The sequence below is a fragment of the Sesamum indicum genome, linkage group LG10 (assembly GCF_026168435.1).
Source record: "Sesamum indicum cultivar Baizhima isolate 11 linkage group LG10, ASM2616843v1, whole genome shotgun sequence".
NCBI classification, from domain to species: domain Eukaryota; kingdom Viridiplantae; phylum Streptophyta; class Magnoliopsida; order Lamiales; family Pedaliaceae; genus Sesamum; species Sesamum indicum.
In genome coordinates this window covers 12,083,201-12,091,926 of record NC_142666.1, presented here as the reverse complement: position 1 = coordinate 12,091,926, position 8,726 = coordinate 12,083,201, and the positions used below count along the sequence as shown (strand labels likewise).

The 8,726-nt window shown below is 30.0% G+C and overlaps 1 long non-coding RNA gene across 1 annotated transcript; it reads left to right on the top strand.

Moving 5' to 3' along the window:
• The first annotated feature begins 808 nt into the window (after positions 1 to 808).
• On the top strand, positions 809 to 1,685 carry LOC148786663 (uncharacterized). The gene is made up of 2 exons (XR_016068008.1): positions 809 to 919; positions 1,430 to 1,685. It is a non-coding gene; the product is annotated as an uncharacterized LOC148786663 (long non-coding RNA).
• Positions 1,686 to 8,726: the final 7,041 nt, after the last annotated feature.

The following is an 8,726-nucleotide window of genomic DNA, read 5'->3' as shown; positions in this document are numbered from 1 at the left end:
TAATATCCTGAATTAGTTTAGTGAAGTCATCTAGATTCTCATCAATATTTTTAGAAAGATCAAGTTTATATCTGAAGAATTTTTCTAACAAAATAGTTTATTCGGTAGAGATATTTCAGTGTACAGCTCTTCTAGTTTATCTCATAAAGCTTTTGAAGATTCTAGTTTACCAACTTTTCGCAAAACAATATCAGACAAGTTTAAAATATTAGAGGAGTAAGCAAATTCATCGTTTTCTTGTTTCTTTTCTTCTGAAACATTTTCAATGTACTTGCCATGAATGGCTTTGAAATTGAATAAAAATGCCTTTCATCTTTTGTTGCCATATAGAAAAGTCAGGCACATTAATTATAAATCATTCACACCCTTTTTATTTTATGTTTATGGTCTACTTATCAACTAATAATTAAAATTGAATCTTGCAGGAGCAAGCAGGTTCAAGCAACGAAGGATCTTCCCAAAGGAAGAAACGGGATCTAGTTGCATCTAGCATTGTGGAATCTAGAGCAATTTCTGTGACGCCCCAAATATTATAATACATAATTGTAGGATTAATTGGTAAATTTTCGTAAAATTTAGTTAATTAGCCACTAAATTATGGGTCATAATTGGAATATAATAACACTTGAATGAATTAAATTGGAGTTCGTTATAATATTTTGGGACAATTTCTTTTAATTAAGAAATTTAGGAAGGACGTAATTGATATTTTGAGAAAAATTTAATTAAATAAATAAAATAATAACAATATTATATATATGTAATAATAATATTATATATATGTAAATAATAATATACCTCCCACCGCCTCACCCTCCCTTTCCTTTTCTTTTCTTTTGTTTTGTAGTTGTATACACATACTAATATACACATAACACACACACACAAATTCAGCGAAAAGAAAGAGCAAGAAATAGAGGTACGAATTGTAATTTAATTTTTATTAATTTATATAATTATAGAATTTAATTAGTCCGTTTATTAAATGTTGTTTATACTAAGTAATGTACTATTTAATCGGAGTATTTTACGAGTTTGGCTATTTAAAATAGTGTCGAATTAAATATCAAATTGGATATAAAAATGATATCGTTGGACAATTAGATTGTTAAATTTATTTTATTTGAATATTACTATAGCTAATTTACACAATTCCATCAGAATAATTAACGAAATATGTAATTCTATGTATTGTTGCTTAATTAAATTATATAGCAACGATAAATTGATAGAAAATTCATAGAAATGATTTGAAAATTATATTTAAGAAATATTATGTTAATAAAGAGAAAAAACGAAGATTTGTACTTCGATAGAAATGGAATATTAATGAATTATTAGAAATTGTACAAATAATATTTAATATTATATTTAAAAGAAGTTACCATATTCTCGATATATTAACTATATGTGGTATAACTCATTATAGGATACGGGGGTAGAGTGAAAGACCGAACCACTACCTATTGGATAGAAGCGTTGTGAGGTTGAGGTAAGTAAATAATTGGTATTCTCTATATATGTTCTATTTATTTGTGGTATTACTATTATATGACTTTGTGGTTCATGCTAACATTGATTTATCTAAAAATATATATGAGTAGTGAATGATGTAGTTTGATTGACGATAATGTGTACGTGGAATGAAAAGTACGTTGAAATATTATGTTTGTTGTTTGATGTGTTGTGAGTGTCTGAGAATAACAATGTATTGATATATGGTTTTACGTTACTAGTTGCTTACAAGAATGGTGATATGTGGAAATGAGGGAGTGGTGGAATTGAATATAATTGTGGTGTGAATACCCCTTGATGTGTTGAAAAGCCTATAAGGCGAAAAGAAAGTGCTATGTGCGAAAAGAAAATGTTATGTGCGAAAAGAAAGTGCTATGTTCGAAAAGAAAATGCTATGTGCGCAATGAAAGAGCTTTGATGCGAAATGAGATTGATGAGTCGGCTGTCAAGGGGATTCACTTGAACTTATATAACGGTGAGATTGAGTTGATGGGAAAAACACAATATCACCTTCTCGTAAGCAATCTAGGAAATAAATGGAGTTTGATTAATTGTCTTGTTATGGGATAGCCATGTGGTGTAATAAAGCTGATTATGTTGGAATTAAATTGATTGTATTCCATGCGTGTTGCTTGTTCATCTTGTTTGGGTTGTGTTTGATATACATATATCGATAGGACTGGTTATTTGCTTACTGAGTGGCAGGCTCATTTCCCTGCTGACATTTTCTTTCAGGAATAGATTATGAGGTGTATGACTGTTGAAGAATAGGTCCACGCGCTATACTCAAGCAGGTCGGGCCAGTATGCAGTTTTGTCCTCTTTGTCAGTTAGAGTACAAACCACATTTTGTTTGTACACAGAGAATATATGCGTACGGATTACTTGTGACGAACCACCTTGTGGTGTGTGATATGTATATATATATAATATTGTGGGTTGATAATACGTACTATGACGTGTTGGGATTACGTATGCAAATTGATTAGATGGTTATGTGCAAATGTATATATATGAATACAGGGATTACTATAAGTATGACGTTTAGGGTAGATATAGCCCTCGTAACGAAGGGGGTGCTACAATTTCGCTCCGACTTTTGAGATGCGAGGAACAGTCGGAATACATTTTGGAGATGTTAGAGGTTGGTTTAATTTTTTATTTAAGAATTCCCACTTTATTTATATCCACTACAAAAAACTCTTGAAAGAAGCAATTCTAATATAACAAAGGACCATACACTTATATTGCATATTTTATTTGAATGTGGATAAGTACAAGTTTTCATCTCCTAACATTTTTGCTACACCAAAAAGAAACTACATAAGACCAAATTTGAGATGTATGAAATTCCAAAAATTAGTACGACCCTCTTATGTATATTCTTCTTTTATTGGATTAAAGGATGCAACAGGGAAGGCAACATATTATGTTTTATTACCATACGAGAGTTTGAGTAGAAGAAAAATGGAAGCCAAAGAAATCCAGCTTGGGGAGTGGGTGGTGTTTCCAATACTGGAGGAAGTCTATCCCGAGATAGAAAGTAAGTATCCGTTGTCAATGACAGAGCGACTGGAGGGGAGATGGACTATTGAGGTCAGAAAACGCACGGGAACCACAAAAACTGAAAAGGTACATTAGTTAATATAAACTACATGCATCTCTTAGTTAAGTAGATATAAAAAGAACATTAGTTAATGTACCGCACATGTTTCTTAGTTAAGTTGATGCAGATTGATTAAAATAATTGCACGTGTCTCTTCACTAAGTGTGCATTAGTTAAATAGATACATAAGATACGCTAGTTAATACTACTACGTGTCTCTTAATTAAGTAGATACATAAGATACGCTAGTTAATACAACTACATGTCTCTTGACTACGTGTATTTTAGTTTAAGTAGATATACAGCATGTGTTAGTTAATATAATTATGGTTCTCTTAGTTTAGTAGATAAAGAAAGTATGTAAGCTAATTTAACCATAGGTGTCTTTTGTCAAGTATAAACACATATATTAAAATCCACATGACACTATTTCATAGACATATATATGGTTATAAACAGTGTGGAAATACTTCTACGTTAGACTTCTTTTGTTTTTTTTTTATCTTATTATAGTTGATAATAAGAGTAGCCAACCATTTGCTTTCATATCTAACAAGTTATATATTTCAACATAATCCATCATTCATGAAATGAATGCTTAGAGAGAAATTTTATTATTTTCGAAAAGTAGTTCGTGAAGTTATAAAGTATTTAAATGTATTTATCTATTTAATTCTTAAAGTATTTTCGAAAAGTAGTAGTTCTTAAAATATTATCTATTTAATTTAAATGTATGTATTTTTTCTTAACGATCTATCTACTAATAAACAAGAGTTCTAATTATTTATGTTCCAAGAAATACAATTTACTTGCACTAATTAATTCCCCAACCAAAAATTTTTCTCCTAGTTTTATTTTCATGAGAAAGTCAACAAAACCATCCGCTCTATGAACGACGTTGCAATGTTCATCATGTACCGTGTGATTTACTAGGCTCTGGTGAGCACTAACTCTCGTGCATCTTCGAACTTCTAAAATTTCATTTACAAATCATAATATACGTCCTTACTATCACTAAATTCTTTTAGCAGATTTGACAAGGCAGGTGAACACTCTGATGATGAACATAACATGCAGGCTTCCTCCATGCAATTCTATGTTGAAAATTCAATGGTTGTCATGTTGATCTGGGAACAAGATAGTTATGGAGTGCTTGATTCAATCTGAATTGGAAGTGGCCTCTGATTGTTTTAGAAATACACACGGCAATCAAACTTGAGATGTATGAAAAATTAGGATCACCCTCTTATGTATATTCTTCTTTTCTTGTATCAAAGATTGGAAGTGGGTAGACAAGATACTATGTTTTATTATCATATGGAAGTTTGAATAGAAGAAAGATGGAAGCCAAAGAAATTCAATTTGGGAAAACCATGATGTTCCCAGTTATGGAAGAAGTCTATCGCGAGATAGAAAATAAGTATCCATTGTCAATGAAAAAGCGACCAAAGGGGACATGTACTATTGAGATTAGAGAATGCATGGGAACGACCAAAACTGAAAAGGTATATTAGTTGGTATAAATGTGTCTCTTAGTTAAGTAGATATAAAAAAAGTACATTAGTTAATACCTTAATTAATATCATTACACGTGGTGCAATATAAATAAAAGATATGTTTGTTAATACAACTTCGTGTTCCTTAGTTAAGTAAATAAAGAAGATATTGTAGTTAACAAAACTGCACATATCTCTTAACTACGTGTATCTAAATTAAGTACATATAGAATATACATTAGTTAATATAACTGTGGGAGTCTCTTAGTTATACAAAAAGTACCAATGTTAATTTAAGTACATGTGTCTCTCTGTCAAGTAGACACAACGACATATATATGGTTATAAAAAGTATGGAAATACTTTTATGTTAGATTTGTTTCGTTTTCGATCCTATTGTAGTTGATAATAAGAGTAGCCAACCGTTTGCTTTCATCATGCAACTGGTTATATCTCAACATAAAGTTATAATCATTATGATCGTCTCTAAGCCATACTGCATTATATAATCCATCATTCATGATATAAATATTTAGAGAGAAATTTTATTTATTTTCAGAAAGTATTCGCGAAGTTATAAAATATTTATACAATATCAAAGTTGGATATACTAAATATTGTGTTTCTTAAACTATTATCTATTTGATTTAGATGTATATATTTGTTCTTAAGGATCTATCTACCAATAAACAAGAGTTCTAATTATTTGTATTCCAAGAAACAGATTTACTTGCACTAATTTCCTAAGCAAAACTTGTTCTTCTTAATTTTATTTTCATGAAGGTCAATAAAACTACCGATCAATGAACGACATTGGAAAGTTTATCATATACCAAGTGATTTGCTAAACTCTGGTGAGTACTTATTCCCAAGCATCTTCAAACTTTCCTAAAATTTCATTCACAAATCATAGTATACATGTTACTATCACTAAAATTTTAATTTGCTTATTAATTTGAGAAGACAGGTGAATACTCTGCCAATGAACATGACATGGCCTTCTTCCGTGCAATTCTATGTTAAAATCTCAATGCCTGTCATCTTGATCTGGGAATAAGAGTTATGGAAGGCCTGATTCAATCTCCATTGAAAGTGTGGTCTTTGGTTGTTACATAATTATGTCGATGCTCAGTTGCCTTTTCTGTAATGGGTTTTTTGTGGTCTGTGATGTTGTTGTCTTTGTGGGTAGTGCTCAACTGATCTTACTCTTGATATTCGAAACTTCAGGTATTTTTCATGAAATGATAATTTCATTTTTCTTTGATAATATATATATAATATAAATTTAGAATTCATATAAATTTAATAAAAAAATTATAAGTTAACCCAAGAACTACTTTCATAGAACTAAAAACAAAAATAAGTAATTAACAGTTAAAGAGGATTAATTACTCTTAGACCCCTATGGTAGGTAAGGGGTGTAATGCAAAATTTCGTGTTCGCAAATGTTGTCTCACACTCTAATGATATAATACCGCTTATTGTAATATACCCTCTATAATTATAATTTATTTTATAAGAAATTTATATTAACGCAAATACCATTTTAGTCAAGGTCTAATAGCTCTGTACTTATATAGCGAGAACTTCAAACTCAAGATGATACTGGATGCTGATTTTGTTGTGTTTGAAAATCACAATACTAACAAATTATCACAAATAGAAATATATATGTGATAAGTAAAAATGGGTATGATCTCTATCTAATCCTCTAATTATTCTCTTCAAGAATGTATTTAACAAACTCAAAGGTAAAATCTTTTTGTAGATCTCCCTTTTACTTGGTTTGAATTTTTATGAAACTTAGTTAATTAGTACATAAATTATGGACCATAATTAGAATATAATAAAATTTGAACAGATTAAATTGGAGTTTGTTATAATATTTTGGGACAATTTATATTAATTAAAGAAATTTAGGAGGGACGTAATGGGTATTTTAAGAAAAGTCTAATTAAATAAATAATAATATTATTATTGTTATTTTTATATATGTAATAGTAAATAATATATATATATATTAGTATATATATATTAATGAATAATATATATATACATATGAAAAGAGAGGGAGAGGATTGAGAGTGGGAGGTGGGCCATCCCCCCCACCGCCTCACTCTCCTCTCTTTACTCACACATACATACATAATACACACACATTGCACAACACACACACACAATTATGGTGAAAGGAAAAGAAAAAAAGGAAAAGAAGCAGAGTTACGAAGAATTGTAATTTAACTTTTATTAATTTATATAATTATATTATTTAATTAGTATGTTTATTAAATATTGTTTATACTAAGTTTTTACTATTTAACCGGAATATTTTACGAGTTTGACTATTTAAAATAGTGTCGGATTAAATATTAAATCGGATATAAAAATGATATCGTTGGTTAATTAGATTATTAAATTCATTAGATTTGAATATTGCTATAGCTAATTGATACAATTCCATCGGAATTATTTACCAAATACGCAATTATATGTATTATTGTTTAATTAAAGTGTATAATAGCGAGAAATTAATAGAAAATTCATAGAAATATTCCAAAAATTATATTTAATAAATGGTATGTTAATAAAGAGGAAAACGAAGATTTATATTTCGACATAAATAGAATATTAAAGAATTATTAGAAATTGTACAAATGATATTCAATCTTATATTTAAAAGAAATTACAATATTCTCTATATATTTATTGTGTGTGGTATAACTCATTATAGGATACGGGGGTAAAGTGAGAAGACCAAACCACTACCTATTGAATAGATAAAGGCATTGTAAGGTCGAGGTAAGTAAATAATTAGTATTATCTATATATGTATCTTTAATCGTGATTTTACTGTTATCTGAATTTGCGGTTCATGCTGATATGGATTTATCTGAAAGTATATGAGGGATGGATGATTTGATTTGATTGATGGTATTGTGTACATGGAATGAGAAAATACGTTGAAATATTATGTTTGTTGTTTGATGTGTTGTGGATGTCTGAAAATGAGAATATATGGATATACTGTTTTACGTTACTAGTTGCTCACAAGAATGGTGATATGTGAAAATGAGGGAGTGGTGGAAATTGAATGTATATTGTGGCGTGAATACCCCTTGATGTGTTGAAAAGCCTATAAGGGGAAATAAAATGAAAAGAGTTTTGATGCGATATGAGAAAGAAATGAAATGAAAAGAGCTTTGATGCGATATGAAAAAGATGTGATGTGAAAAGAGCTACGATGCGAAATAAAAGAGCTATGATGCGAAGTGAGATTGATGAGCCGGCTATCAAGGGGATTCACTTAAACTTATATAACAGTGAGATTGAGTTGACGGGAAAAACACAATATCACCTTCTGGTAAGCAGACTAGGAAAAAGAAAGTTTAATTTGATTATCTTATTGCGAGATAGCTATGTGGTGTAATAAAGATGATTATGTGGAAGCAAATTGACTATATATTCTATGCATCTTGCCTATTTATCTTGTTTGAGGTTATATGTGGTATACATATATAGATAGGGCTGGTTATTTGCTTAATGAGTGGCAGGCTCATCCCTCTGCTGACATTTTCATTCAGGTGAGGTGTCTGACTGTTGAAGAGTAGGTCTACGCGCTATACTCAGGCAGGTCGGGCCAGTATGCAATTTTCTCCTCTTTGTCAACTAGAGTACAAATCACATTTTGTTTGTACAGGGAGAATATAAGTGTACGGATTACCTGTGACAAATCACTTTGTGATGTGTGATATGTATATATAATGTTGTGGGTTGATAATACCAATTATGACGTGTTGGGATTACGTATGCAAATTAATTAGATGGTTATGTGCAAATGTATATATATGAACATAGGGATTACTATAAGTATGACGTTTAGGGTAGATATAGTTCTTGTAGCGAAGGGGGTGCTACAGCTTATACCTATAATCTCAAATTATGGCTATAGTCTTGACTTTGGATTTAAGGATTTGAAAGTTGAGAAGACAAGTTGACACAAAAACAATTTTAAATGGTAAAATATAAAAACAATCATAGATCAAAGGACAAAATGTAATTAATCGTAAAAATAATGTACATTTTTGTTTCAAGGGAGAAACGACAAAGAGA